Genomic DNA, 27,589 nt, shown 5'->3' with positions numbered 1-27,589 from the left:
TCTGTTTAAGTAAGTTCTTCCAGCATGAGGATGTGAGCTGTGACTACAGGTCCACTTCCTGTTCACTGAGATGGGCAGCCTGGTGGAGGAGAGAGGCCAGCCGTGAGCTATGAGAGACAGAGAGGAAGAGATGGGTTCATTCTTCAGAAGAATAAACATGGAGTTTATGAAGGGGAGTAAAGGTCACAGCAAAGAGATGGGCTATGACGTCCTTGGAGGGGCACAGCGTAGCAATGTTAGCCATAAAGAAAGCCAGTCTCAACCAGTGGTTACTGACAAGGCCCCACTAGTAAGAGATTAGAGCTGAAGTCACTTAACCATCTCCGTGGAAGCTTAGCTGACTGTGCTGTATTTAATCCTCTTAGGCAAACAAGCCCTTCTCACCAGGCCTTGGAGAGAGGCTCGTGCCGATTCTGGTCTGAAATATCAGCCAGCTGGAAATTTGAGCGGGGATTCTGGGAGTAAGTGCATGGGTTGGTTTGAGAGGTGTGGAAAGCCAATCTGCTAATGGCACAGGCTTCTGGATAACTCCAGCCAAGCACAGGGTAGTAAGAAAAAAATCTCCAACATAAGCATTCAGTGTGGAGCCAAGAAAGAATGAGGCTGTAACCTCACCTTCACACTGACTCTCCCAGGCTGCCCAGGCCCCTGCGCATTCACGGGGAAAAGGGGTTCTAGCACCTAACCTTGGGGATTTGAGGTGGCAACTAGCCTTTTGAGAGAACAGGACAAGAAGCTATAAATCCCCAGAGACACTCAAGATGGCTCATTTTTCCAGAGGGCTGCCTGTCTCAGCTCCCCAAGCCACAGCACACTGCTGCTGGATTGCAAAATTTCAAGAAAGGGTGAAAAGTGAGTCTGGATCTGAAACTAGACTTTCAGGTGATGGACACGTGCAGACCTTCCTCTTAGTAATTCTTTCCTGACTGTCTGGACAAAGAAGGGATAAAGGTCAGCTTTTAATTGGGTTAGGATCTCGAAGGCCCTGGGATCAGTCTATTTTGTGTAGATTCGGACTTAGCAGACAATGAACACAAGGGTCTTTGTTCTGGATTTGCCACCAGGAAAGGTATAAAGCAGGGCTATCCAAAATAATATAATGCCTCAAATGGAATTTTAAATTTTTGAGTCACCACATTAAGGGGTAAAAGAAAACATGACCTTTGAATGATAATGATATGTCATAAGTTCATCAACTGTAATAAATGTCCCCTCCATCCTCTGCAGGGTGTTGACAGTGGACAGTGGGGGAAGTTTCAGGTGTGAGAACAGAGAGGTAAATGTGAACTCTCAGTGCTTTTTGCTCAATTTTTCTGTGAAGCTAAATCTGCTCTAATAAAATCTATTTTTTAAAGTAAAAGGAAACAAGAAATTAATTTTAATAATATATTTCATGGACCTGAAATAGTATCACCTCATATATAATTAGAATAAAAAGATATGAATGCAATCTTGAACATATTTTCATGTTAAGTCTTAGAACTCAGGATGTCTCGATGCAGAGTAGCCACTTTGAAGTGCTCGGTAGTCACGTACGGCTGGCTGCTACTGTATTAGACAATGGACATTATTATCACATGATTTCCCCTCCCAGCTTATAAACATGCACCCTTAGCCTGTATTCACTGGCGTGCCATGGGAGAAGATAGAGAGACTTGCCTCTAGAAAGAGATGGGAATTTCTCTAATGTTTGGTACCAGCTACTAGTGGTGGTTTTTACAAAGCTCTCTCCTCTTCTCAGGTTCTAGTTAACTAACAACTTGGCTACTCAACCAGACCAATCAGAACTAACCCCTGATGGCTCGACAAAACAGATTCCACAGGATCAATTAGGCCAACCCAAATTCACATACCTCTTCTGATAGTACGTATAAGGTCTCCATTCCATCCAGATTGAGGGGGACACAAGGTAAGGGAACAATGAAACTGACCCTCTGGATGATCTCTGTAGACTTCCTTAACTTAAGGAAATGTGTGGACACTTAATCAGGACCAGGGCCAGTAGCAGGACTGGTTCAGACATACCACTCGTGTCACTCCTGGAGGGAGGTTTGCCCTAAACCTCCGAAGTTCAGGGATGCAATTGTTTAAAGCACCTCCAGCCATCCTTTGCATGCAGTCAGCCACCGCCCCCCCAACCCCTCAGCCCTGAGGCAGCTGCAACTGGCACACCTCAGCCAGCAGTGGCTCTGATGCCTGGTCTGTGTATCTGTCTAGCCCTGGCCTCTCACTCCTCTTTCAGACCTCCAGTTCCCAGGCTCTCATCCCTGGCTTAACCTCTCAGCTTTTCAGATCCACACACCCTCAGATGCTCTTCTGGCTCTCTGACCTGAACTTCTTGCTCAGCTTTTCTTTCCTGACCCTGCAGGTCTTAAGTGTGGGCAGAAGTTCCTCCCTGCCACAAGGACCTTGGGGAGCCCTCACCAGCCAGGCTGGCCCAGGTGCCTTGAGCTGGTTGCCTCATCCCAGACCCAAGCTAATTTGCTCATTTCAGAATGCTCAACTTCTACATTGGCAAATTCTCAAAATTCAGTGCCTAAGATGTGTTGATGTCAACTTTCATTCATTCTTTATTAGTACTGATACTACACAAACCCAGAGAACACAAGAATTTTTCTTTCTGTGGGAGCTGGATGTTCTATCAGATCACTGTGTGATGAGTTCCTTTGCAATTTAGGTCCTCCTGAGGCCAAAACATGGATGCGGATAAATGCTTCCCAGATTTTCAGCTATTACACAAATGCCCTTTTCTCTGTGGTAATTGTCCTGTTTTTTAGTATCAAAGTTGCTTTTGAATTTGAAGTGTTTTTATCTGTACAGCCTGGAAAGTGTGTTTAATTCTTTTATTTCCTCTTCTTGAGAGTTCCATTTATACCAAATGTTTGGTCCACTGGAAGAGGTCCAAGTTAACAGAGAGTTGGAGAGCTCCAGAAGGGAATTGGGGTATTTGGCCAACAGAGTGACCCCTCTTTCCAACGCATCAGAGGAGAGACAACTGGTTCTCTTTGAAGGAAGTTTCATGGCATGGCTGGCGGGCAGCTTGACATGATAAGAATGTAGAAGTTATATGCTTCACTTTCAAACATGATCTGGAGCAAGTGACTTTGTCATATTTATCTCAGGTGTTCACCTGGTAGTAAAATAAGGGGAGAGGGAGGTACTCACAAAACTGTCACTTGACAGATCTTGTCAGCAGCTCTTTGAGTGCAAGCCAAAGCCAACCAACCCTCAAGCAGAAAATAAGTGCAGATGCTAGAGTAGAATTCGCCCAGCCAAGTTAGGGCTTAGCAGGTGTTAGAACGGGCCCTTCTGGTCATCTGATGTGCTTACCACACTGTGGTATACATTTTGCTGTTGGATCTCTTTGGATGTGGAGGATTGAGGGAGTTAATATGTGTGCAGGTTATGAAGGGGTTGTTCAGTTAAACCTGTACTTTCCAGGGTGTGTGTTCTACAAAGATTTCTTGACCCTACACTTCGGTGGGGAGGGGCAAGGTAGGGAGGGTAAAGAGTTATACTATTACCTATATTCCCTAAAAATCCACTGGCTTTGGTACCCATTTTTTTCTCAGCTGCAACTAAAGAAACATTTAAAAACAGAAACCCTGAGAGATTGCTATTGTTCTGAATCCAATGTTTGCTGATGCTGAAATGTCCCAGCTTTCCACTAGGGGGAGACTCTAATGCAGCCCAGACGTCAGGTCAGGCGGAGCTGCTGCAGAAGAGACTGAACTGGAAAGAAACTGGCTTTCTGTGTGTTTGTATCCTCTAACTGGAACCACAAGGTTTTTCTATATATTGATTTCACTATGACTTTGTGGCTAGATTTAATCTGACTGCTGTCAGAGTGGATGTTACAGCCCCTATTTTTTTGTAATCTAAAAAGATTAAACACTTTCTCTGCCACACAGGGCTTTCACCCACCCCCGCCTTCTGTGATCAAATAATACATATAATCATCCCTTTTTTCAGGCCGAGCTAGGTACCACACTTAGTCAATCAAGCAGACGTGCCCATTCCTCGCTAGAGTTGACCAGCCCAGTGTTAACCTCACGAGAGCCCAGTATCTGTCAGACCTCTCTGGAAACCATGAGCTTCTCATTTGGTCTGACCAGCACTGTACAGCAAAGCCTACTTGATGTTGAGTCCACATGGTACATTTATCACCTTGCCTGTATTAAAATTGGTTGAGGATAAACGAAGTCATGCTTGCTTTTTGAATTTTTTTTTTTAAACTGGTTGAAAACCAGTGAATAAAATGTATTTGTTTCTAGGACATCATTCTGGAGCCAGAAGATGTGTTTGAATCCCTGCAAGGTCCAAAGTTCTCAGTCTAACATAAGCTTGCCAATGTCAGTTTACTTCAATCAAATAGGGATAATAATGTTTACTCCTAGGATTTTTAGGAGGATGGAGAAAACTGAAAACACACAGCATGGCAACTGGCACATAGCAGGTGCTCGGCCCATGACTTCTCCCCTTTGGTCTCAAAGCCACGCTGCCATCTTGTTAGTTGTAAAGACAATTTCTCTCTACTGTTATTTTCCTCAGATAATTGAATGGCCTGATCTCAATCCATGTGAGAGAAGGATGCTCTTGTGGGAGAAAGGGGGAGTGGGCAAATTAAAAAAGAAAGCCATCTGTTAGGAACAGAGAACAGGATGTCCTTGTAATAGAAATGGATCAAAACCACTTCCCAAACCAGGTGGCCAAGGGCATGCTACCTCTGCCAGGGCCCCAGCTGCATTCCTGCCCATCTATTGCTCACCTGGGCATGCTCCAGACCCTGGGGCCACCCCCGCCAGGAGAGCCTTCATCCTCTCTTGATTTAGGATCTCTGACCTCATCCCAAGATGACAGACGTGGCAGTGCTTTGGTAGATGGTATTAAATTGAGGCTCTATTTCTCTGGAACTAAATTTTCATTTTACGCACTTCTCTCCGAAGCTTCCAAGATTTGATGAATGATTCTGTGAGCATCTACATCCAACATTTCTCCAGCCTCGGGGGCTGGTTTACTGGTACCTGGCTGCAAAAGCCCAATAACAAGATAGATTTAGGTTCAAGATTTATTTCCTTCTGCCTTCTTGGCTTCTCAGTTCCTACAAGACATGCATTCCAATGGAAACACAATGCCAAGTGTGGCTAGGCTGCATATTGCTTTTTGCCTCAGTTCAGCTCCATTTTAGATAAATAGGCTTCTGTGGGCTGCCCTAGGAACTTGGCCACAAGGTATAATTTTGCAGCTATGGGAGGCGAGGCCCAAATTCTAAATGACTTTCAGAATTTACCTTTCTGTAAATTGGGAACAGCTGGTTCTTTTGTAAATGGCTGGAACTGGAACCACAATTCAGATACAGAAGGGCATTTCTCAATGACAAGGGGGCCCAAAGGAAATCTGTTTGCACTAGGGGCTGATGTGCCCTCAGGAAGACAAGCAGGAGCACACTCTGGTTCTTAGATCAAAGATCAAGGTCAGAGAGCCGGGTGAATCTGAGCAGTGGACACCGTCCTTTAGGCCAGCCCAAGTACCAATGCCCATGTCTCAGAGCAAGGGAGAGACAAAAACCAAAGACCCTCTAATTATTTCAAAATAAAAAGATTTTAAAAAGAATTTAGAATATCAGGGAAAGGCCTTTAACCATGAGACCCTGTGTTCCTGGGCACTGGGCAGGATTAGTGTGCTAGAAACTCACCCTGGGAGATGCCTGTCAAAGAAACTGGATTCTGCATCAACTATCTTTTCCCCAGTCCCAGACCTGACCTATCAGGCTTTGCCTCCATCGGTGGTCATGCTCGCTCTGAAATCCTGTCTCACAGAGTTGGCTTTATTTGAGAGGGTGTTCTAGAAAAGTTGCGTCTCAGTTTATTTCTGTTTTTTGCTTTTCTCAGCCTGTCCTATCAAGCTTCTGCCCCAGTGTGTGTCAGTTTGTGACAAGTACCATACCTCATCCACAGCACTTGATGGGATGTGACACAGGTGGCAGGTCAGGACGGTGACAGCCGGGAGTCTGGAGGAAACAGATTCATTGTAGAAATAATAAGTGCCTAGTCTTCAAAGGTATTCTGACGTGAGCAGAATGGATCTGCAAGAGAGAAGTCATTGTTTCTGTGCAGCTGCCCTGCAATGTGTGCACACGCAGGTTGATATCTGTGTCTCTACTGACGCACAGCCTAGATCAATGGTTCTTAAGTTTCCGTGGCCCCATGAATCACCCAAGGACACGCTGCTAGCACTGTGTTACACTGGAAGCCTAGGGAAAGGGCTGCCCCAGGTGACACTGAGGCAGGAGATTCTGGGAGCACATTTTCTTCTACGATATTATTTTTAAAACATCATTTTAGTGGAAAGCCTTGTTATTTGCAATTCACCATACATGAAATGTTTACAACGGATAATCTCAACCCATTCACACTTGCACATGTATTTATCAAATGATTTTTTAATTCCTTTGCACGTCACTCAGAAACAAACCAATGAAGGGGTGTGTGTGTGTGTGTGTGTGTGTGTGTGTTGAAAAATAAAGGATAATAATCATTTCCAGCTTGATGGAACCTCAACATCATTTGTGATAGTCTCAGGGCTCTGGAAAATGGATTTTTATTTTGTTTTGTTTATTTCTTATGATTATAGTCAAGGAATCATGAGTGAGAGTTTGAATATTACCTTTATGAGCCCTGCAAAACCCTCTGTGAGTGCCTTGGAAAGCGATGGTTTTTTTCTTTTTAGGGCCACACCCGTGACATGAAATTTCCCAGGCTAGGAGTTGAATCAGAGCTGTAGCTGCTGGCCTACACCACAGCCATAGCAACACAGGATCTGAGCCATGTCTTTGACCTATGCCACAGCTCACAGCAATGCTGGATCCTTAATCCACTTAGTGAGGCCAGGGACTGAACTCTTGTCCTCATGGACACTAATCAGGTTTGTTTCTGCTGTACCACAACAAGAACTACTGGGAAAGCTATTTCTTTTTAATTGACCGAAAAGAAATCCTATCAAATGAGTCTGATATATGTGGGAACTTGTTTGCTATTGGATATTCTGGCTGATCTTTAAAAGCCTCAACTGGAGTCATAACACAAGGACAGAACAGCTTTATGAAAATAGAATAAGGCTCACTTGGTAATTCAATGGAATAAAACAGAGATGATCCCAGTAACACACAATTCTGGACAAGACCTAGATGCCTTCTGTGAGTTTCCTTGACTGGACGAATGTGATCCACATCACCCTGGTATCTCCCAAAACTACCGTAAGCAATATGCAGAATCTAATAAAGAGCAATGAAGGATAGTATAGCACTTTCAACCACCCTCTCCCAACAAGGAGGTATCTGAGCTTCTGTGAGGCTTGTGATTTGGTTGTGCTGATCTATATTAGTGATCTCCAAATTAGGTTGTCCAGAGTCGACCTTTTGGAGTGCAGAAGAAAATGATGGAGCTTTCCATCATTTATATCTAGTATTATCCAAAAATAAGGAAGTTTAACTTAATTAATAGATATATAAGTTGGAGTTTGGTATCCTCAGAGTCAAAATGTCCCCAGTGCAGTCGTGGGACAGACACTTATAGTATTCCCAGGATTCTAAGCAAAGAATGGAGACTTTTTGATCAAGGAGGTTGATAACAGCACGTCCTTGAGCCAAGATCTCTCAGTTGTTGGAAGATATTGCAGTGGACATGTTCCTGGCTAAGTGGACTTATGGATCATGTTATCTAGACTGACCTAAACTAATCCTCACAAAATGAACAAGTGGCTCAAATGATTCCTTCAAGGAATTGCGTATGTCTTTACTACAGAAAACTCTGGCCTGGAAAATGTCCAAATAACCTAAATAGTCAGTTGAAGATAATAATAATGCAAACACAAGAGAATGTCAAGAAAATGGAAAAGCTGACACTTTTTCTCCTCTCTAAGAGAAGTCTTCAGCTGCTCGTATCATGGGATATTTAAAACATCAGAGATGGAGTTCCCGTTGTGGCACAGTAGAAATGAATCTAACTAGTATCCATGAGGATGCAGGTTTGATCTACTGGGCTCTCTCAGTGGGTTAAGGATCCAGTGTCACAGTGAGTTGTGGTGTAGGTTGCAGATGTGGTTCAGATCCCACGTTACTGTGGCTGTGGTGTAGGCTGGCAGCTATAGCTCTGATTAGACCTCTAGCCTGAGCAGTTCCATATGCCATGGGTGCAGTCCTAATAAGCTAAATAGATAAATAAATCAGAGATAACTGATTAGATTTGAAAAGAAGTTAGCCACTTTGTGAGAAAGTGCTTTTTGAAGAGATGTGCATTATGAAAAGAATAATTTGAAAGTGGATACTTGGAAGCATTTCCATGTTTGTAAATTTTTTTTCATAAAAAAATCTGTGTGATACCTGTAAAAACTCTCACATTAGTACATTTAAAGAAAGTATCAGGAGTTCCCATCGTGGCTCAGTGGTTAATGAACCCAACTAGTATCCATGAGGATGTGGGTTCGATCCCTGGCCTCGCTCAGTGGGTTAAGGATCCAGCATTGCCGTGGGCTATGGTACAGGTCCCAAACGTGGCTCAAATCTGGCATTGCTGTGGCTGTGGTGTAGGCCACCAGCTGCAGCTCCAGTTGGACCCCTAGCCTGGCAACTTCCTTATGCCATGGTTGCAGCCCTAAAAAGACAAAAGACAAAAAGAAAGAAAGCATCAAAAATCTGTTGAAAATTCTTCCAAAATGAATTTTAGTGAGTTTTGAACTTATTTGTTAAAAGTGCAAAAATGAAATGCCTTGTGATTCGTTAGGAAAAGTAACTGATTCATATCAGAGAAGATGGAATTTACTAGCAGAATTCAAAAAGAACTTTTACATAATCAGAATGAGATGAAAATGTGCATCTAAAGGGGCATTTATTCCATCTGGTTCTGTGCATCTTTGCATGGAAACTTCTTCAGCTGCAATAAGCAATGAAGCCAAGTATCAAAGAAAAGGAAGGGAGGGATGGAGGAAGAAAGGAAAGAAAGAAGGAAGAAAAGAAGGACGGAAGGAAGGAAAAGGACCAAACCCATAACCTGAATTAGAATCACTGTATCACAAGTATTAAATCAATGTAGTCTAAAATAACTAAGTATATTCAATCACACTCTCTCATCAAAATTTATTAATAGATTTCATAGTGAGAACAAAGTTTTAACTTGTCAATAGATGACAAATAACTTTAAAATACGTATACATGTTTTGACATACAAATATGACTCTGTCTCAAATTTTAAAAATTCCTTCTATGTATATTTTATAATGAACAAAATATATACATTGAGAGTACACAAATACTTTAAAACTCTCATTATTTTTTATGGCTTGGATAAACAGTCAAAAAAGTTTGAAGACCATTGATTTAAATAGGAGTGAAAAGGACATGTGGAAACATCCAGGAGAAGCTGAATTAATCTGGTTGAAAATAAAGTTGGCCTGAGAGCAGGAGGCTGAGAGGGAAGCTTGTCCATATGTTGTGCTATGTGAGAGAGATGGAGAAGAGACAGAAAGCACTGCAGTGAGGAGAACCTTCTAGCATGTTGCTATATGATGTTTGGTACATTGCATTTTCCACTTTGATGACTTTTCAAGAGACTTGAACAAAGGTCTAACTTTTCCATGCTTTTAGGATAACTGACTTCCGATTCTGTTTGTGACACTGAGCTGAGACTTCCATGATGAGACCTACCTGCCCATGGGCAATAGAGGCATCTGCCATACCTTTACCATAAAAAAACTCTAGTCCCCAAATACCAAAAACGTCCAAGAGTATGACTCATCAGGATGACCATAAGAACAGATCCATTAGTCCCAATATTGCCAACTTAGTGAATATGTATAAATATAACAATATAAACTTATCAAAATAAAATTTTTAATTTGCTTAACATCAAAATAATTTGGTGCATAGCGTCAGATTATGAGGGTAAGATGCAAAAACATCCAAACCTAGAATCACTTGCCATTCGATACTTGGAAATGGGCCAGCAGAAGGAAATCTATGGATCCCCTCGAAGCAAAAGCGATATGTAAACAGAGAAGCATGAACTGCTTACTGTCACGTCACCTCATTAAAGTTCCCAGGATTGCTCCAGACACCTTCCAACAACTGAGACCACATAAGTGATGAGACCACATCCAGTTTCCTATGAAAATTCCCATGGACCTTTCCATTATAAACTCAGAAATGTACAGACTTCTAGAAACAAATGACAGAGGTATGTAAGGAGCTCTTCAAGGTAGGCAGAAAGAAGGTGAGTTGATATGGAAGCTGAAGGTGAAGCATGTAATAAGAAATCTGGGATGTGATATTTTAAGGCCATAGAACTGAAATGCTGAGATTCATTTTTTTTTTTTTTTTTTTTTTTTTTAGGGCCCCACCACGGCATATGGAGGTTTCCAGGCTAGGGGTCAAATCAGAGCTGTAGCCTCTGGCCTACACCAGAGCCACAGCAACGCCATATTTGAGCATATCTGCGACCTGCACCACAGCTCTCTGCAACGCTGGACCCTTAACCCGCTGATTGAGGCCAGGGGTTGAACCCACATCCTCATGGATAGTAGTCGAATTTGATCCCACTGCGCCACGATGGGAACTCCAAGATGCCGAGATTCTTAAATCTTTGGAGAAGTTTTCCAAAGCTGAGTATAGGAATCCCAAACATAAGGAATCAGGAAATAGAGGAAGACAGTATGAACCATATATAAATCTACATGTGTACATGAGGAATGCACGTGAGCAACAGCATAAAGATCAAGAGAGCAAGAAACATTCCTTTCTTTCTTTTTTCTTGCTCTTTTTGCTTTTTCAGGGCTGCCTGTGTCATACAGAAGGTCCCAGGCCAGGGGTTGAGTTGGAGCTGCAGCTGCTGGCCACAGCCACAGTCAGAGCAATTCAGGATCTGAGTCTCATCTGCAGCCTACACCACAGCTCAGGCAACACCAGATCCTCGGCCCACTGAGTAAGGCCAGATGGCAAACCTGCATCCCCACAGATACTAGTAGGGTTTGTTACCGTTGACCCACAACGGGAACTCCTCAAGAAACATTTCTAATCTTAAAAACTTTAGAAGTAATATTGCATATTCAAGTACTACAGCTTCTATGACTCTGCAAAACAGTGCAGGGCCCTGGGTGCTTTCAACCTGACCAGTGATTAGCTGACTCAGGCTTCCACAACAAAGCTCTACAAACTGAATGATTTCAGCAACAGAATTTTATTTTCTCAAAGTTCTGGTGGCTCAAAGTTCAAGATCAAGATATTGATGGAGTTGGTTCCTTCTGAGGTATTAAAAACACAAAAATTTACTGAGTAAATTTTAAAGATCTTATTGGCTTTATTCAACAACTCATGAACTGGGCAGCATTCAATCCAGCAGATAGAAAGGAGCTTCACAAAATGATATAAGCAGAGGGGAGCAGAAACAAGGAAGTTATACTAGGCAAAAAAGCATGTTAGTTACAGAAAGTTTACTTTCCTTTAGGGGAGGGCAGGGGTCTCCAAGGCAGATGACTAGCTGGTGCTGATCAAGTTACTTTTGACTGACTGGTTTACGATTCCATTTCTGGGAGAGCCAAAACCATAAGTCTTGTTTTGGTGAAGAGGGGCTTATTGAAAGTGACTCCATATTGGGTTTGCCATCTTGTTTTTAACAGAGGGACAGGATGGTTCCCTGTTTCTTTTTAGGGTCTGATGGTTTGTTGACAATCTTTGATGTTTCTTGTCGCTGGCTGACCTCTCCCTCTGTCCTCACATAGTTTTCCCTCTGTATGTGTTTGTCTCTGTGTCCAAAATTTCCCCTTTTTATGTGGACACCAGTCCTATTGGATTAAGGGCCTATTCTATGCTGGTATGACCTCAGCTTAATTAATTATATTTGCAATGACCTTATTTCCAAATAAAGTTACATTCTGAGATATAGGGAGTTAGGATGTCAACATATGAATTTGGGAGGGACATGGTCCAATCTATACCAACCATGATTATATAAAAACACTGTGGCTTTGGTCAAGGGCTAGAACTTGCAAAGCCTGCAATTCTGTGTGATGGTCATGGAATCACATCTGCCCTTAATTGCCCCATATGCAGCCTCCATTGTGCATCCAAGTGTGGTACCCCATGGATAGGAGCCAACCAGAAATATTTTGAGGCAAGAATCAGTGATATAATTTACATTCCTATCCCTGTCCCTGTCCCTAGCCATGCCTTCCCACGGCTGTTTGCTCCTTTCCATATGTCATACCCTTTGCTCTTCTAAAGCTATAGATAAAAGATTTCAGACCAGGCAACATTTCAGGGTGTCTGTACCATCTGTGAAATCTCTTCCCAAATGAACAGTGAAAGGAAACACTTTAAAGGTCTTATTTCAATAAGCTTTTCATTCTGAACATCCTGGAAGAGGAATTTAAAAAAAAAAAATTCTTGCCCTTTACTTGCTTTCATTTTCAATATGAATAAAGAATTTGTCCTTACCTGAGGATAGGATGCTTCCCTTCGGAAATACAACACTTAGATAGTCATAAATCCTCAGTGTAAGCGATAAACAGAAAGTATTCATGACTTGTGAGGGTAAAAATCTTCCACAACTATCAAATGTTGCTTTGGGTATTCCTGTGATGGAGTCGTGGTTTGAATAATGAAGAAGGCCTTGGAAACAGCCAGCGGGCTCCAGGAGCGAGGTAGGTGACTCAGCTTCCATAGGTAATTTCCAGCTAGAAATTACAAGTAGAAAATGTGAATTGAACTGAAAATGTCTCAACTGTAAAGCATCTTCCTGGAATATTAAAATAATCCAATCTGGACCCAATACAGGGATTTCAGAACTATAAGCCTCTGGATTGGTGGAAGATACTTCAAAAATGTTTATGTCTGAAATGTTGAGGGGCTCTCTGAGGAGCTGGGGTGAGTGATGGTCACAGGGTATGACCTTTCTCAAAGATAGAAGCCACACCTGTGTGTGACCAAAGGCTGTGACCATAAGACAGGCATCACTGGGGTGGCAAACAGGGGACTTTTCAAGCCTCTTTCAACCTTGCTATTCTAGTGTTCTCTGAACTCTGGGTAGTAAAGACACTCATAGTCCCAGATAGGGAACATTCATAGTCCCAGATAGGGGAGAGTGAAGTAAGTCTGAGCCACAAATCCAAAAGCCTTTACCTATTCCAACTCTGCACTCAAGTTTTCAGTTCTGGAAGTGAGAGAAAAACGAGTTGGCAATGGCATTCGAAAAAATTTATTGAGTGCCTATACTCAGTGATAATGGGTTATCATTTCTGTAGGAAAAGTAGGAGAGTCTACCCCAGCGACAAACTCTTAGGTACATCTTTTGGTGGATAAAAGGCATTCCAATACTTAAGCATTGAAGTCTTAGGAGCTAGAGAAGCTGCATATGCTCTCAAATGCCCCAGAATTAGATTGAGTATCAGCATCTGTATGGTTCCTACAACAAGAGCCAGCTTTTGTCACTGCTCCCAGGATAAGTCAACCCTACAGAAGGGACAGAAAGTCAGCAAGCCTTTTGAAATCAAGAGGGAACAAGATGGCAATTGTTTGTTAATTACCCTGGACTAGTCTATGGATAGACCAACCCACTTCCTTAAAAAAAAAATCATAAAATACACCCATTAAATTTTAACCATTTTAAGTGTATAAATCCGTGGCATTAATTACCTTCAACAATACTGTGCAACATTCATGGCTACCATTTCCAAAACTTTATCATCATCCCAAATAGAAACTCTCCACTTCCTCTTTAATCCAAAGAAATAAATGTGCACATTGTCTGACTCTCTCCTCTCCGACTCCAAGCACTGCTTCAGTCTTGCAGGGTCTTCTATGAAGAAATAGCAATGCTGAGACAAGGTAGTGGCCACTATAACCACACAACTCTCCTCCATAAGATTCCATGACCTGCATGGGACTGGGGACCTGCTGATGGAAAGGACACACTCAGACCCTCCACCAGTATTTTTCCGGGAACACTGCTGCCTCCACATGGCTTGCTCATTATGTTGCTGAGATAAGCACTCTATTAATTTTAACGATGTCATAAACTCGATAATCAGAAAATGAAATGGACCAGTCTGCTTTCACTCTTAGGGGTTAATGACAATGGACACACGATACACAAATAGTGTTAAGGCTGAAAAATGACTCCTTCCTCTTGGTCATCTGTCTGGATGGGACTCTTAAAGCTCCAATAGCTTTGTTTATTTAGGAGGCAGCAGTAAATCTCTGGAATTAGAATGGCCAGAGCAAGAGGCTTGCTTCCCTCTACCATTTAAGCTTTTCCATCCCAGTCACAGGGAACAGCTAATCCTGCTTCTGCCCCTGGAGTGAGGAAAGGGTTATGGGCAACAATGCTTCTTTGAGTCTTTCATGTCTCCTTCTAGAACACAGGATCAGCTCTGATGAGACAAGAGTCCTATCTGTGCTGCTGCCTCCTGGGATATTCTCTCCTTCAGGTACTCAAGGCCACCTGCTAACACTTGCCTATTTTGTTTCTGGTGGCTTCTCTGCTATGATAATATCTAAGTCTGTTTCATTCATCTCTAGGAGATAAATGGGGTGGCTGGGCTTGTGAGGTACAGCCCTCATTACCAATGGTGAAACTCTAAAATAACTGGTTAGCTAAAACCCCAACATTTACCTGTTGGCAAATTTCTAAGTACTCCCTTTCCCAGAGGGAGAACATCAGAAAGCCAAAATTTGGGACTGACTCTGGTAAGAACCAGCAGAGGCAGTGAGCTGGGAGCTTGAGACCTCAGAACCAGAAACTTGACACAAAATTCTGAATAACAGAATTCCAGAATTGGAAACAACTCTCAGGATTCTTTCAGACCAGTGAACCACAAAAATTTGTGCTGGTTAAACCATAGATCCCCGGGCTCTTTCCCAACCTGTTCATTCAGAATTTCTTGGCGGTGGCATCCAGAAATCTGTATTTTTTTTAACAGCGTCCCCGGTTATCCTGGTGCTGTATATCTTCTAGGAAACAGTGGTCTCATTGATTAAACCTCCTGCAGAGGAAGCATCTGAAAGAACCTCCTGTAAACTCAGTCTGAGATGGCATTGAATCATTGCGGACAATCATTAGAGAGCTTGAGATCAGTGACTGTTCTCAAGTCCTCTACTCCAGAATAACCATCACATTTATCCTTGAATTTTGAAAGGCACAGTGTAGGAATGAGATCTGAAAAACTGGAGACATAATTTAAGCCTTATTAGTTTACTCTGCCCTCCTTTCATATGTCCGCCTTTCATTGCTAAAATCAGTGGTGTTCCCACATCATCATGGGTATCAAATTACAATAAAAACAGGAAGTAGACCTTGTTCTAAGGCATGGTTCATATTCATTTCAACAGATATTCAATGAGCAAATAATTCAGCAAGTTATTAAAGTTCTAGGCACTTAATATAGTAATCAATAATTCCAATACAAGGTAGAATTGATATTTGCACAAGCACTATGAGAAACAGTATGACAGTACCTCAGAAAACTAAGTATAGAACTACCATATGACCCAGCAATCCCACTCTTGGGCATATATCCAGACAAAACTTTCCTTGAAAAACACACATACACCCACATGTTCACTGCAGCACTACTCACAATAGCCAAAACACGGAAACAACCTAAATGTCCATTAACAGATGAATGTATTAAGAAGATGTGGTATATATACACAATGGAATACTACTTGGCCATAAAAAAGAACAATATAATGCCATTTGCAGCAATAAGGATGGAACTAGAGACTCTCATACTAAGTGAATTAAGTCAGAAAGAGAAAGACAAATACCATATGATATCACTTATGTCTGGAGTCTAATATACAGCACAGATGAAACTTTCCACAGAAAAGAAACTTAAGGACTTAGAGATCAGACTTGTGGTTGCCAAGGGGGAGGGGGAGGGGGAAGTAGTGGGATGGACTGCGAGTGTGGGGTTAATAGATATAAACTATTGCCTTTGGAGTGGAGAGAAGCAATGAGATCCTACTGTATAGCACAGGGAACTATATCCAGTCACTTGTGATGGAACATGATGGAGGATAAAGTGAGAAAAAGAATATATTTTATATATATGTTTGTGTGTGTGTGTGTGTATGTATATGTATATATATGTGTGTATATATGTATATATATGTATATGTATATATGTGTGTGTATATGTATACATGTATATATATGTGTATATATAAATGTATATGTATATATATATAACTGGATCACTTTGTTGTACAATATAAATTGACAGAACACTGTAAATCAACTATAATGGAAAAAACAAAAATCATAAAATAAAAAAGAATTGATATTTGCTACAAGAGAGATACAAAATATTATGCAAATTCAAAGAAGGCAAAGATCACATCTGGTTGTGGGTGGGTTGAGGACACAGAGGAGCCTTTTGGGGAGAGGTCCCATTTGAGCTGGAGTGTAAAGTACTACCAGCATAGATGGGCTAAGGAAGGCATATCATACTTAGAAAAGCTTATGAGCTGATTAATGATGTAGATGGTGTGTGTGTTGAGGGTGTGTGTGGTTATAGAATAGTCAATTTTAAGACTAAAAAAAGTGAGTCAAGCTAGTGCATGGAAGCCCTATGAGCTAGAGAATTTGGATTTCGTTTTCCAGAAGAGAGGAGTCAAGGAGTGGCTATGGGGGAGAGAGTGAAGCCCAGGAGACTGGAGTCAAGGGTTGCTGTCAAGAGGTAGGAGGTAATAAAATATTCACAGGTCTAAACATTTGGAAACAACCTGTATTGGTTTCCTATGGCTACTACAACAAATTACCACAAATTTCATGGCTTAAAACAATAGATATTTATTCTCTTGGCATTCCAGAAATCATATATCCAAAATCTGTTTCTCTGGACCAAAATCAAGGTGGTTCTAGAGGAAAATTTGTTTACTTGTCTTTTCCAGCTTCTAGAGCTGCATTCCTTGCATTTCTCCATTCTTGGCTTCTTCTGAAACTAGCATGTGCTGTTTTTGTAATTAAAATAAAGATGGGAGAAGTTAATGAGGGCCAGAAATAGTGCAGTGAAGATGAAAAGGAAGGCACTGATATGAGATGAATTGCAGAGATGAAGTCTCTAAGATTTACCAACCCATCAACTTTCAGAAGCAATGGCAGAACGTCTGCTCCCAGGCAGTAAGCCTGGATGACAGAGAGGCACTGCTGCCAGCAGACATCTGTGGGGGAAGAGCTAGTTTGGGAAAGAGGAGGCATCTTTCAGATGTGTTTGTCCTTTCAGGCAAGCCCACTAGTACTTGGCTTTTATGTCGTGTGACATGCAACTTCCAGAATTTGCAACTAATCAGCCACTAGGATGAAATCTCCTTTTAAAGAACCAAGACCCTTCAGCAGTTCCGAATTTCCACTTCAAATGCTCCTCTGTTTCTGCCTTCACAGAGCCCTAACCTTGGAGCTGACTTTAAGGGGATGTGGAAATGCTTTTGCTCTGGCTGCTCATCAGCCTTGGCAGCACTGAGACCCCCAGCAAAGTTCTGCTGGGGTTCTGCTTGGAGGGGGAGGGCGGAAGGAACCATTGGCAGTGGTCTCACTGGGACCAGACAAAGATTGTCCCTGCTGCAGACAAACAGCTTCCACCCTGTACCCACTCCAGTCCCTGGACCAGACTGGAACCTCTGCTCACCTCCTATGAATGTTTCCACAACAACAGCGATTGAGAAAGTGAGGGGTCAAAATAGGCCTTTGGAGAGAGGTCTGGGAGGGGAGTGGGAGCAGAAGGGGGGCCTATGTGTGCAGAGTGCCCATTCCTGACCTCAGTGGAAAATTTTTTTGCAAAAAGAGCCCTAGACTAAAAAGCAAGAAGCCAGAATCTTTCATGGCTATTAGTTCTGCACATGTTACCTGTGAAAGGCCCTTCCTTCTGATTCTCCATACTTCCCTCTATGTCCAGGATTCTGGCCACTGAGTGGGGCTCCTTTGGAGATGAAAAGATAAACATTATGGCCTCTTCTCCAAGTATTCTTTGGTTTGTGGGATTGTAGTAGGCTGTATAATGGAACCTATCCCTGGAACCTATCAATATTATCCTTTTTTGTAAAAAGCATCTTTTCAGATGTCATTAAGCCTCTTGCAACGGGGGAGATTATTCTGGATTATCCCAGGGGGGCCCTAAATGACATCATAAATGTCTTTATAAAAGAGAGGCAGAGGGAAATTTCACACACACCACCCATGTACACACACACAGGAGTAGGTGGTGTGAAAATGGAGTGGGGGTGATTCAAAGATGTTGCCCTGAAGATCAGAGTGATGTGGCCACAAGCCAAGGACTGCTGCCTCCGCTAGAAGTTGGATGAGGCGAAAACAGATTTTTTGCCTGGAGACTTTTGAAGAAGTACAATCTTGATGAAAACTTTTTCTCAGCCAGTTATACTTCTTTCAGACTTTTGGCCTCCTGTGAGAAGACAAATTTCTGCTGATTTAAACCTCCAAGTTTGTGTTTACAGCCACAGGAAACTAATACAAGGTGCAACTTGGAGAGAAGAAAGTATTCACTATTGTCCTTGACAGATCCTCTGGCATGCCCTGCATTCTGTCAACCTAGCCCTGGGACTCTTCTCACGTAAGGCCTCTACTCTCAGAACTTAAGTAGAAAAAGCAGTGAGAAAAAGAATCCAAAGATCCATATGGCTTTGAGCAAGTCGCTTCATTTATCTGAACAATGGTTCCCCAATCTGAAGAGAGCAGGGACCAAATTTCATTTCTCTCCGTCCCTTGGTGGCTAGAATAGTGCTAGGCACATCGTTGGTATCCACTTAATGTTTGCTAAATGAAAAATATGGGAATTATGATTACCCTTCCCTGCCTACCTCATAAGGCTATTTATTGCAGGCCCCAAATTAGACATGTAAAAGTATTTTGGAAGTTGCACTGCAATAAACAAGAGTGAAGTATTATTAACTGAGGGGCGTATGTCTCTCTGAACTGTGTTACTTGGAATGAGCAAGTGACTTCTGGGATTGGCCAGCCAGAAGCCACATCTCCTACTCACATCCAGAGAGAAAACACTGCTCAGGGGGGCTAAGCCAAATGAGCACCTAGAGGCTGTTTCTATGAGGCAAGGAGAGTGGTGTAGCCTGCATTTGAATCTGCTGAACTGCTCTACTCCCTGAGATGGTGGAGGATGGGCACAGGAGAATCTAAGGAACTCAGATTTATAAGGGAGGCTGAGTTTGGAAGGATGTGGTACACGTGGTATAGTAAAACATATATCTAGTTTTTGTCCTCAGTTCCTGGCACAGAGCTTTAAAAATCCTTGGTACTTTTTGAGGGATTGAAGTGTCTTTTGTTGTTTCTGTTGAGGCTTTTTGACCATAACTGAGTTGATGCTAATGAAATGACTTCTGGTGGGCCCTTAAATAGTTTCCAGAAGGGCCTGATAACATGAGAAAGACCAAACATGGGATTAGAGGTCCTCACCTCACGCCAATCCCCAATCTCCAGGAAGGGATAGGAACTGGAGATTAAGTTCAGTCACATGGCCAATAACTTAATCAATCATGCCTACATAATGAGACCTCAATAAAAATTCTTCATACCAAAGCTGGGGTTGGGGAGGGGTTGCTTCCTGGTTCATGAACATATCAATGTGCTGGGAGGGTGGTACACCCCAACTCCACAGGGACAGAAGCTCCCATGCTGGGGTCCCTTTCAGATCTTGACCTTAGTATCTATCTCTTCATCTTGTTGTTCAACTCTACCCTTTATAATGAAATGGTAATTGGAAATACAGCACTTTCTCAGAGTCTGTGAGTCACTCTAGCAAATTAACAAACCTAAAGGGGTGTGTGGAAAGCTCTGAATTTGTAGCCAGGTCAGAAGGAAGAGAGGGTAGCCTGAGGACCCTGTATGTGACTGGCATTTAAAGCATGGCAGTCTTGTTGGGGATCTTGCCTTTTAACCTGTGAAGTGATGCTAATTCTGGGTAGTATCAGAATTGGGTTGAATTGGAGGACAAGCGGTTGGTGTCAAGTTTTCCCCAAGTTCCCTGATAATGAGAGCAGCCTGGGCCTCATTGTAAATCTATCAAACCAGACTTCTTACTGGAGGAATCTGGGAAATCAATATTTTAAAAAGTGTTCCATGTGGCTCAGAGCATCACAGGAGTTTGTGGAAGACCTAGAAGTCTTCTAGCAGTAGTTCTAGAAGTGTGAATCACCTGGGAACTTAGAAATGCAAAGTCTCAGACTGCCTCCCAGACCTACTGCATCAGAGACTCTAGGGTTGGGGTCCAGGGATTCAAGATTGAACAAACCCTCTAGACATTTCCAATGCATGCTCAGTTTGAAAAAACTCCTAAAGAGGAGTTCCCCTTGTGGTACATTGGAAAATGAATCTGGCTAGTGTCCATGAGGATGCAGGTTCCATGCCTGGCCTCGCTCAGTGGGTCAGGGATCCGGCCTTGCTGTGAACTGTGGAATAGGTCCAAGACGCAGCTTGAATCCGGTGTTGCTGTGGCTGTGGCTATGGCAGGCAGCTGTAGCTCTGATTTGACCCCTAGCCTGGGAACTTCCCTATGCCTTGGAAGGCACCGCCTTAAAAAGAAAAAAAAGAAAAAAAATTAAAGAAAATTAAAATTGAAATTAAAGAGTTTCTAAGGATCCAGACAACACTGATAATTTCAGTCTAAATCTTGCATGGAAAATTTTATACCATCTCTCCTGTGGACGCCCCCCCCCCCCAAAAAAAAATAAAACCCTGTGGTCAACCCTGAGAACTCACTCTCCACTGAGACTGACTGGGTAAGTCATGCACTCTATCCCCAGGCCAAAAGTCGAGACGGTAACACTTTCCACTATTAATTGAAAAAGAAGCTTTCCAGAAGAAAAATATCCACTCTCTTCATGAGACCTCCTCATTGTAGAAGCTATTGGGGCACTATATTCTCCTCTAGGCAAGTAAAAATACTTTCAAGTAAAAAAAAAAATCTGATTTGAGTCTTATAGACTCTTTAAAGCTCATAGATTCATGTTATTGGAAGAGAATGCAACAGAGCATCTAATCTAATCCCATTTTAATCAATTAAGAAATGGAGGGGCCCAGAGGTAACTGATAACTTTTCTATTATAACTGAGATAATATCACAGTTAGTTTGTTGCAAAGCTGGATGTGGACCTTCAGACTCCTTTCACTGACCCATGTTGCTGCAGCTTGGAAGTAACATGTTCCTGGTCTTCTAAACCCTAAGATTCTGCAACATCATTGTAGTTTCTAGGGCCATCCATGCACATTCGAGGAACACAGGGTCTCCAGGAATGGTGTGGATTTGCAGTCTTATTGGCACAGAGGAGGCAAATAAGGGGAACAGGGAGAAATGTCTTTCCTAGGCATGCTACATTGATAACAGCTCTTGCTTCAGAGGTTTCCTCATGTACCAGGTAGATCTTTCCTCAAAATAACTCTGTAAAATGGGCATAATTATCCCAATTTTACCAATGAGGAAATGATGCAACAGAGAAGCCAAGTACATGATCAAGTCCAAACAGTGGACAATGAGTAGAGGCAGATAAAAACCCTCAATTCTGAATCCTATGCTCTTCTCAGGAAGTCAGACTCCTTTCTGGTGAGTGCATGCTTTTGAATTAGCAATGTGATATCTTTAGGTCTCTAAATCCTAAACCCAACCGCAGGTTAAAATTAAGGATCTTTTAAAAAGTACCAATAGCTACTACCCTCCCTCCCACTTCCATTAAAACAGACCCTCTGGGAGTGGAACCAGGATTATTGGTATTTTTTTTTAAAGGTCCCCAGATAATGCTAATTGCTGGTGGGTTGCAAACTACTTTTCTAAATGTTTAATTTGCTTCAAAATGATTCAGCTAACCAGGAATAGATACTGTTCTTTAAGCAAGTGGTGGTAATTTAATTAATTAAATTACTCAAATCTATGACTGAATTATATTTAGAAGTTAAAGAGAGGAAGTGAGGAAATGGAGGAGATTTGAGTTTTTCCTAAATAGCTTGTTTGTGGGCATGCATGCAAGACTGTTGTTGTATATCAGAAAAATCTTAGGAAGCCCCACCTGCACCCCACACCCCAAGTTTCCCTGGAACACAGTGTTATCTCGGTGTTTGGGAAAAAAAAAAGAATATATATATATATATATATATAATTAATTGAAGCAAACTGAAAGTTAATTATTCTGAACATGCTTTTACCAAGAGAAAGTTCTCTTTAAATTGAACATGTTTTCTGTTTTAAAGCATTTTGGGTCGTGTTCCTAGGTTAAATGTAGAAGTCAGTAATCTCATGGTAAGTCCTTGGGTCTTATCCAAAAGACTTTTTAAATTAATAGCATATTCATTAAGGTTAAAAATAGATCTTTAACAGAGGTCGTTCTTTAAGGAAATCTATACCTCCCACTCTTTAATTAAAGCTTCCTGGTAGGAGACATGCTCCTAGAAATTCTAGTCCTTTTGGCTTGATTTTTTTAAGTTTTTATCCACTGAGACTGGGAGCAACCAAGTCTCTGTTTTTGCACGAATACTCAGGCAGTGACCAACCCCAGAAAATCTCCACCAGTAGCCATCAAATCCTCCCTCACCTCCTTCACGTGGACAACATATCCACCAGATGGCAAAACCAGCCACTAACTCATCCCCAGAAAATTGCCATCTGCTTTTAACCTTTCAAAACTGAACCCCAAACTGATTTATAGACATATATATTTACATTATTTTCCACCTGAAAATTTTCATACCTTGTTTACTTACACATTTATTTAATCTTTGAAATTTCAGTAATAGAATTTCTTATGGCTGCAGTAAACTTTTTTTTTTTTCAATAAAGCCCCTCTCTATAAATTTCTGGAACATTCCTCCACCTCTCCAGATCAGATGAAAAGTTTCAAAATTCTGCAATTTAGAGAGAAAAGTGTTGAAAAAAAATCTTTGCAGTAGACTTAAGTTCTCAGGATTTCTTAGCCTGGAGGAAACTGGCTTCAGGGTAACCCACTAATTGTCTGAATGTATACAAAGATGGCTCTATGGAAGGAGGTAACCAGCTATTTTGCACATTCACAGAGACAAGAACAAAGGGAGCCTAGTTAAATTGCCACAGGAGGGATTTAGAGGGATTGATAAGAGGAGAACTTTTGCTACTGAAACAGATGAAAGAGCAAGGACTGTTAAAAGCCTTAAAGAAAAAAACAACACACTCTTTGTATTGACTGGCATTAGTTATTCTTGAAGGGAGGAAAATTAGTTGAGACCTTTTCACTATACAGTGACAGAAATCCAACAACTAGATCCTTTTTAAAAGATGAAATCATTGGTTCATAGAAACAAAAGTCCAAAGGGTAGACTCCAGGCATTGCTGGATTCAGGGGTTTGAAAGGTAAGATGGGTACTCAGTCTTTTTCTATCTTCCACTCTGCTCGACTTTATGCTCTGAAAGAATTTCTTCATGTGACAGCAAGATGGCTGCAGGCAGCTTTGAGCTTACTCTGCCATTACAGCTGTTAGTTTTGTTTTGTTTGTTTGTTTGTTTTTCCCAATAGCTACATCAGTAAAGGATTCTCATTAGTCTTAATTCTGCCCTTGGATCACTCACTGGTTCCAGAATAACTGAATCAGTCAGACTGTGTCGTGTGCCATCCTCACGGAAGAGTCAGTGAGACCCCTCATTGGCAGAACCCACAGATCATCTGGAGTACAGGAAAGAGAGTTCTGAAAGGAAAAGAGGCAGGATGGACAGAGATACAGTATGGTTACCGGAGAGAAACACTTGGGAAGAATTCTTCTTGTTCTGCAATCACAGGATGACAACTGTGAAGCAAGATTTTAACAGACTAGCCTGATGCTCCAACCCCAAAGCTAAACACTAATTTTTTTTTTTTTTTTTGTGGCTAAACTTTAAGTTTGAAGTATCTTTCATTATTTTTGTGTCCTGGTTTTGGATTTGTGGTGGAGGGGGGGGGGTGTTTGAAGGGGGTGGCTGGAGGTAAAATAATAAGGTCCTGATAAACTAGTTAGAATAGGGAGCCATGTAACTTTTCCCAATCTTTGGGTCACTATTAATCAATTTGAACTTGATTTGGCTTGAGTCCATTGACCATGACCTTCCACCTGTCACCATGTCACAGGGGTTGGATAACTGCCCATCTGGGACCCTGACCCTCTTTCTCAGAGTCTGGACTGCAAACTTTCCCTGACTCCAGAATAGAGAGTCCAAGGCTTCCAAGGCCAGAAGCCCAAAGAGGATTGATAGTGACCTTGCTCCCAGTAGAAGTCAATCACAAATGTACTTGCACCAAAGTTTGTGTTGGTTAATTTTTATTAAAACCCTGAGTATCGATCAGGCTTCTGGGAGGATATAGAATTCATCTCAGGATTTCCCTTTGTGGCTCACCAGAAACAAATCTGATTAGCATCCATGAGGATGCAGGTTTGACCCCTGGCTTCACTCAGTGGGTTAAGGGCCTGGCATTGCCATGAGCTGTGGTGTAGGTTACAGACTCAGTTTGGATCCTGAGTTTCTGTGGCTGTGGTATAGGCAGGCAACTGGAGCGCTGATTTGATCCTGAGAACCTCTATATGCCATGGGTGCAGCCCTAAAATGACAAAAAAAAAAAAAAAAGAATTCATCTCAGGTGGTTTGAATGAAGAGATTTTATGCAGAATTATCTACAGATAGATAACCAGGATTGTGGAAACAAACCAGAGAACAAAGATATTTGGAGACTAACAATGTTGGAGGCCATTATCACCCCTATGGCAGAGAGACAAAGAGGAAAAAGAGTTATCAGAGCCAGGGGAGAGCGGAAGGTAGAAATGGGGCCACTTGGCAGGAACAGAAGTCATGGAGGGGGTTAGCCATTTGCTGCCTGGGTCCCCTCTTTGACACACTGACAAAGTCCCCCTAGACCAAATCCACCTGCAGTCAGTCTTCAAAGGGCCTTGGAGGTTCAGTCCACAGGGGCCAGTGTCCCAGGGCATGGAGCAGATCAGAGAATGGAGAGAATGGACTGGAAAAACTATGTCTGGCTTCCCCACAGGGGAAGTGACACCTAAGAAAACTGGAGGAAAAGGAAGATACCTTGGTCAAGTTCATCTCCTAAAAGAACAGAGAAAGTATAACTCTAATCCCATGATACTCTGAGTCTCTCGTTGGCCCTAAGGAGCTTCTGTTCTCAAAGCTTTGAGATTTGTTTCTTCCAAATTTTATCCCATACAGTGACATCCATAATAGGATACTGCAACCCATTAGACCTGGGCTTCCCTGAGAATTAGTGCTTGGGAACAAATTCAAATTAATTATCTGGCTACACGATGGCAAGATTAACCTTTAAAGTGGATGCGATGACTATGATTTACATAATCTATTTAATCATTTTTCAATAGAGTTAATATTTAGAATGCGAGTGGGAAGAAATAAATTAACATCTTATAGCTTTTTGCGAACACCAGGCTCAGCTCACAAAAGAATAAAATTAACATTATTTAAGGTATAGAACATATCAGGTGCCCAGAGCAATAAATAAGATTACAGGGATAATTAACAACCCTTCTAGAATCTTCTTGTAATACGAATTCATCCAGAAAGTAAATAAACAGTGACATACAAAAGGAGCAGATTTCATCTATCACTCTCCTCTCAGGTTCCAGAGATAGCCCTGATCTGATAAAAGCTTATGAGGTATTTGATGGGTGTGTATAATAAAACATGGACACCATTTATTTGTTTAAGGATCTATCAGGGATATATCTAGACTAGAAGGGACAGGCTGAAAATGAAGCAAATAAAATTTAATTTGAATCTGGATGTATAAATATATTTATCTTTTTAGGGCTGCACCTGGTTCACATGGAATCTCCCAGTTTGGGTTCAAATCAGAGCCATAGCTGCCAGCCTACACCACAGCCACAGCAACACGGGATCTGAGCTGTGCCTGCGACCTACACCACAGCTTATGGCAATTAGATCCTTAATCCACTGAGTGAGGCCAGGGATCCAACTGGTGTCCTTATGGATACTAGTGGGGTTTGTTACCGCTGAGCCACAACAGGAACTCCAGAATATGGGTATATTTCTTACTGGTCATTTTCTTTATTTAAGTCCCATTCTAGATGGAACGTGTATGTTTTAATTCTGCTTTCTAAAGAAGCAAAGGACTAAGAACTGAGCGACTAGAATGGTCTGGTCTCTGGTCCTAAGGAATCTGATGCCTCAGAGCCATTCTTTGAGGAATCCAGAGAGTTTTGGGGGAAAGTGGTTAGGGAGAGCTGTCTTATTCAAAGTGAACTTCCTACAGAGAAAGACAAAAACCGTATGATATCACTTACATGTGGAATCTTAAAAAAAACCCAAACTAGCGAATATAACAAAAAAGAAACAGGAGTTCCCATTGTGGTGCATGGAAATGAATCTGACTAGGAACCACGAGGTGGCCGGTTTGATATCAGGCCTCGCTCAGTGGGTTAAGGATCTGGCGTTGCCATGAAATGTGGTATAGGTTGCAGACTCGGCTTGGAATTGATGTTTCTGTGGCTGTGGTGTAGGCCGGCAGCTGTAGCTCAGATTGGACCCCTCGTCTGGGAGTCTGGGAACCTTCATATGTCACGGGTGTGGCCCTAAAAAGCAACAAACAAAAGAAAGAAAAAAAGAAGACTGACAGATATAGAGAACAAATTAGTGGGCATCAATGGGGAAAGGTAGGAAGAAGCAATATTAGAGTGGGAGACACAAACTATTGGGTGTAAGATAGGCTCAAGGATGTATTATACAACATGGGGAATACAGCCGTATTTTTTAATAAATGTAAATGGAAAGTAGCCCTTAAAAAGTGTATTAATTTTTTTTAATCTTAAAAAACAACAGCAAAGTGAAACTTCTGGATCTAATAATTCTGAAAATTTAAATTGCCCCAAGAGGAGTTCCCATTGTGGCACAGTGGAAACGAATCTGAGCAGGAACCATGGGGTTGTGGGTTTGATCCCTGGCCTTGCTGAGTGGGTTAGGGATCTGGCATTGCCGTTGCCATGGGCTGTGGTGTAGGTCACAGACACGGCTTGGATCTGGCGTTGCTGTGGCTCTGGTGTAGGCTGGTGGCTACAGCTCCAATTCCACCCTTAGCCTAGGAATCTCCATATGCCACGGGTGCGGCCCTAAAAAGACAAAAAAAAAAAAAAAAAAAAAAAAAATTGCCCCAGGAGAATGAGACTGGAAGAAGAGTAATGGAAAAAACAGAAACCATCAATTTGAAAGAAATACATAAAAATTAATTTTCATTTAAAGTACTCAACTGTGAATTTTGCAAACACAGAAACAAAAGGAGAGTTCCAAATGGATCCAGGAGCTCTACTTCTTGGTAGAATATGAAAGGTAGAATCAAATACACAGTAGAGGAAGCAGAGTCCTGGGTCCAGAGAACCAGGTTCCAGCCCTTCCTGCCACTACTTAGCTCTGAGCAAACTGACATTACTCTTCTGGATGTCCAGGATCCTCATCTGAAATATAAGAATCATGTCACATTCTAGTTAAGTTTGGGCATAGACACAGTCCAACCTGTGTTTGAGTTTAAGCCCTACAACCTGGA

General features: G+C 41.9%; 1 long non-coding RNA gene across 1 annotated transcript; it reads right to left on the bottom strand.

The window, feature by feature from the left end:
- Positions 1-4,263: 4,263 nt before the first annotated feature.
- On the bottom strand, positions 4,264-17,967 carry LOC146395900 (uncharacterized). The gene is made up of 5 exons (XR_014829979.1): positions 17,895-17,967; positions 13,682-13,841; positions 12,485-12,723; positions 5,947-6,085; positions 4,264-5,028 (listed from the first exon to the last, which is right to left on the bottom strand). It is a non-coding gene; the product is annotated as an uncharacterized LOC146395900 (long non-coding RNA).
- Between the last annotated feature and the right edge of the window lie 9,622 nt (positions 17,968-27,589).

Source organism: Sus scrofa, chromosome 15 (genome assembly GCF_054392235.1).
Source record: "Sus scrofa isolate SSC_HxYL_T2T_F1_AM1 chromosome 15, Sscrofa_HxYL_maternal_Yorkshire_Landrace_v2.0, whole genome shotgun sequence".
NCBI lineage: Eukaryota > Metazoa > Chordata > Mammalia > Artiodactyla > Suidae > Sus > Sus scrofa.
The sequence above is the reverse complement of the archived record's forward strand: the minus strand, read 5'-3'. Positions and strand labels throughout refer to the sequence as shown.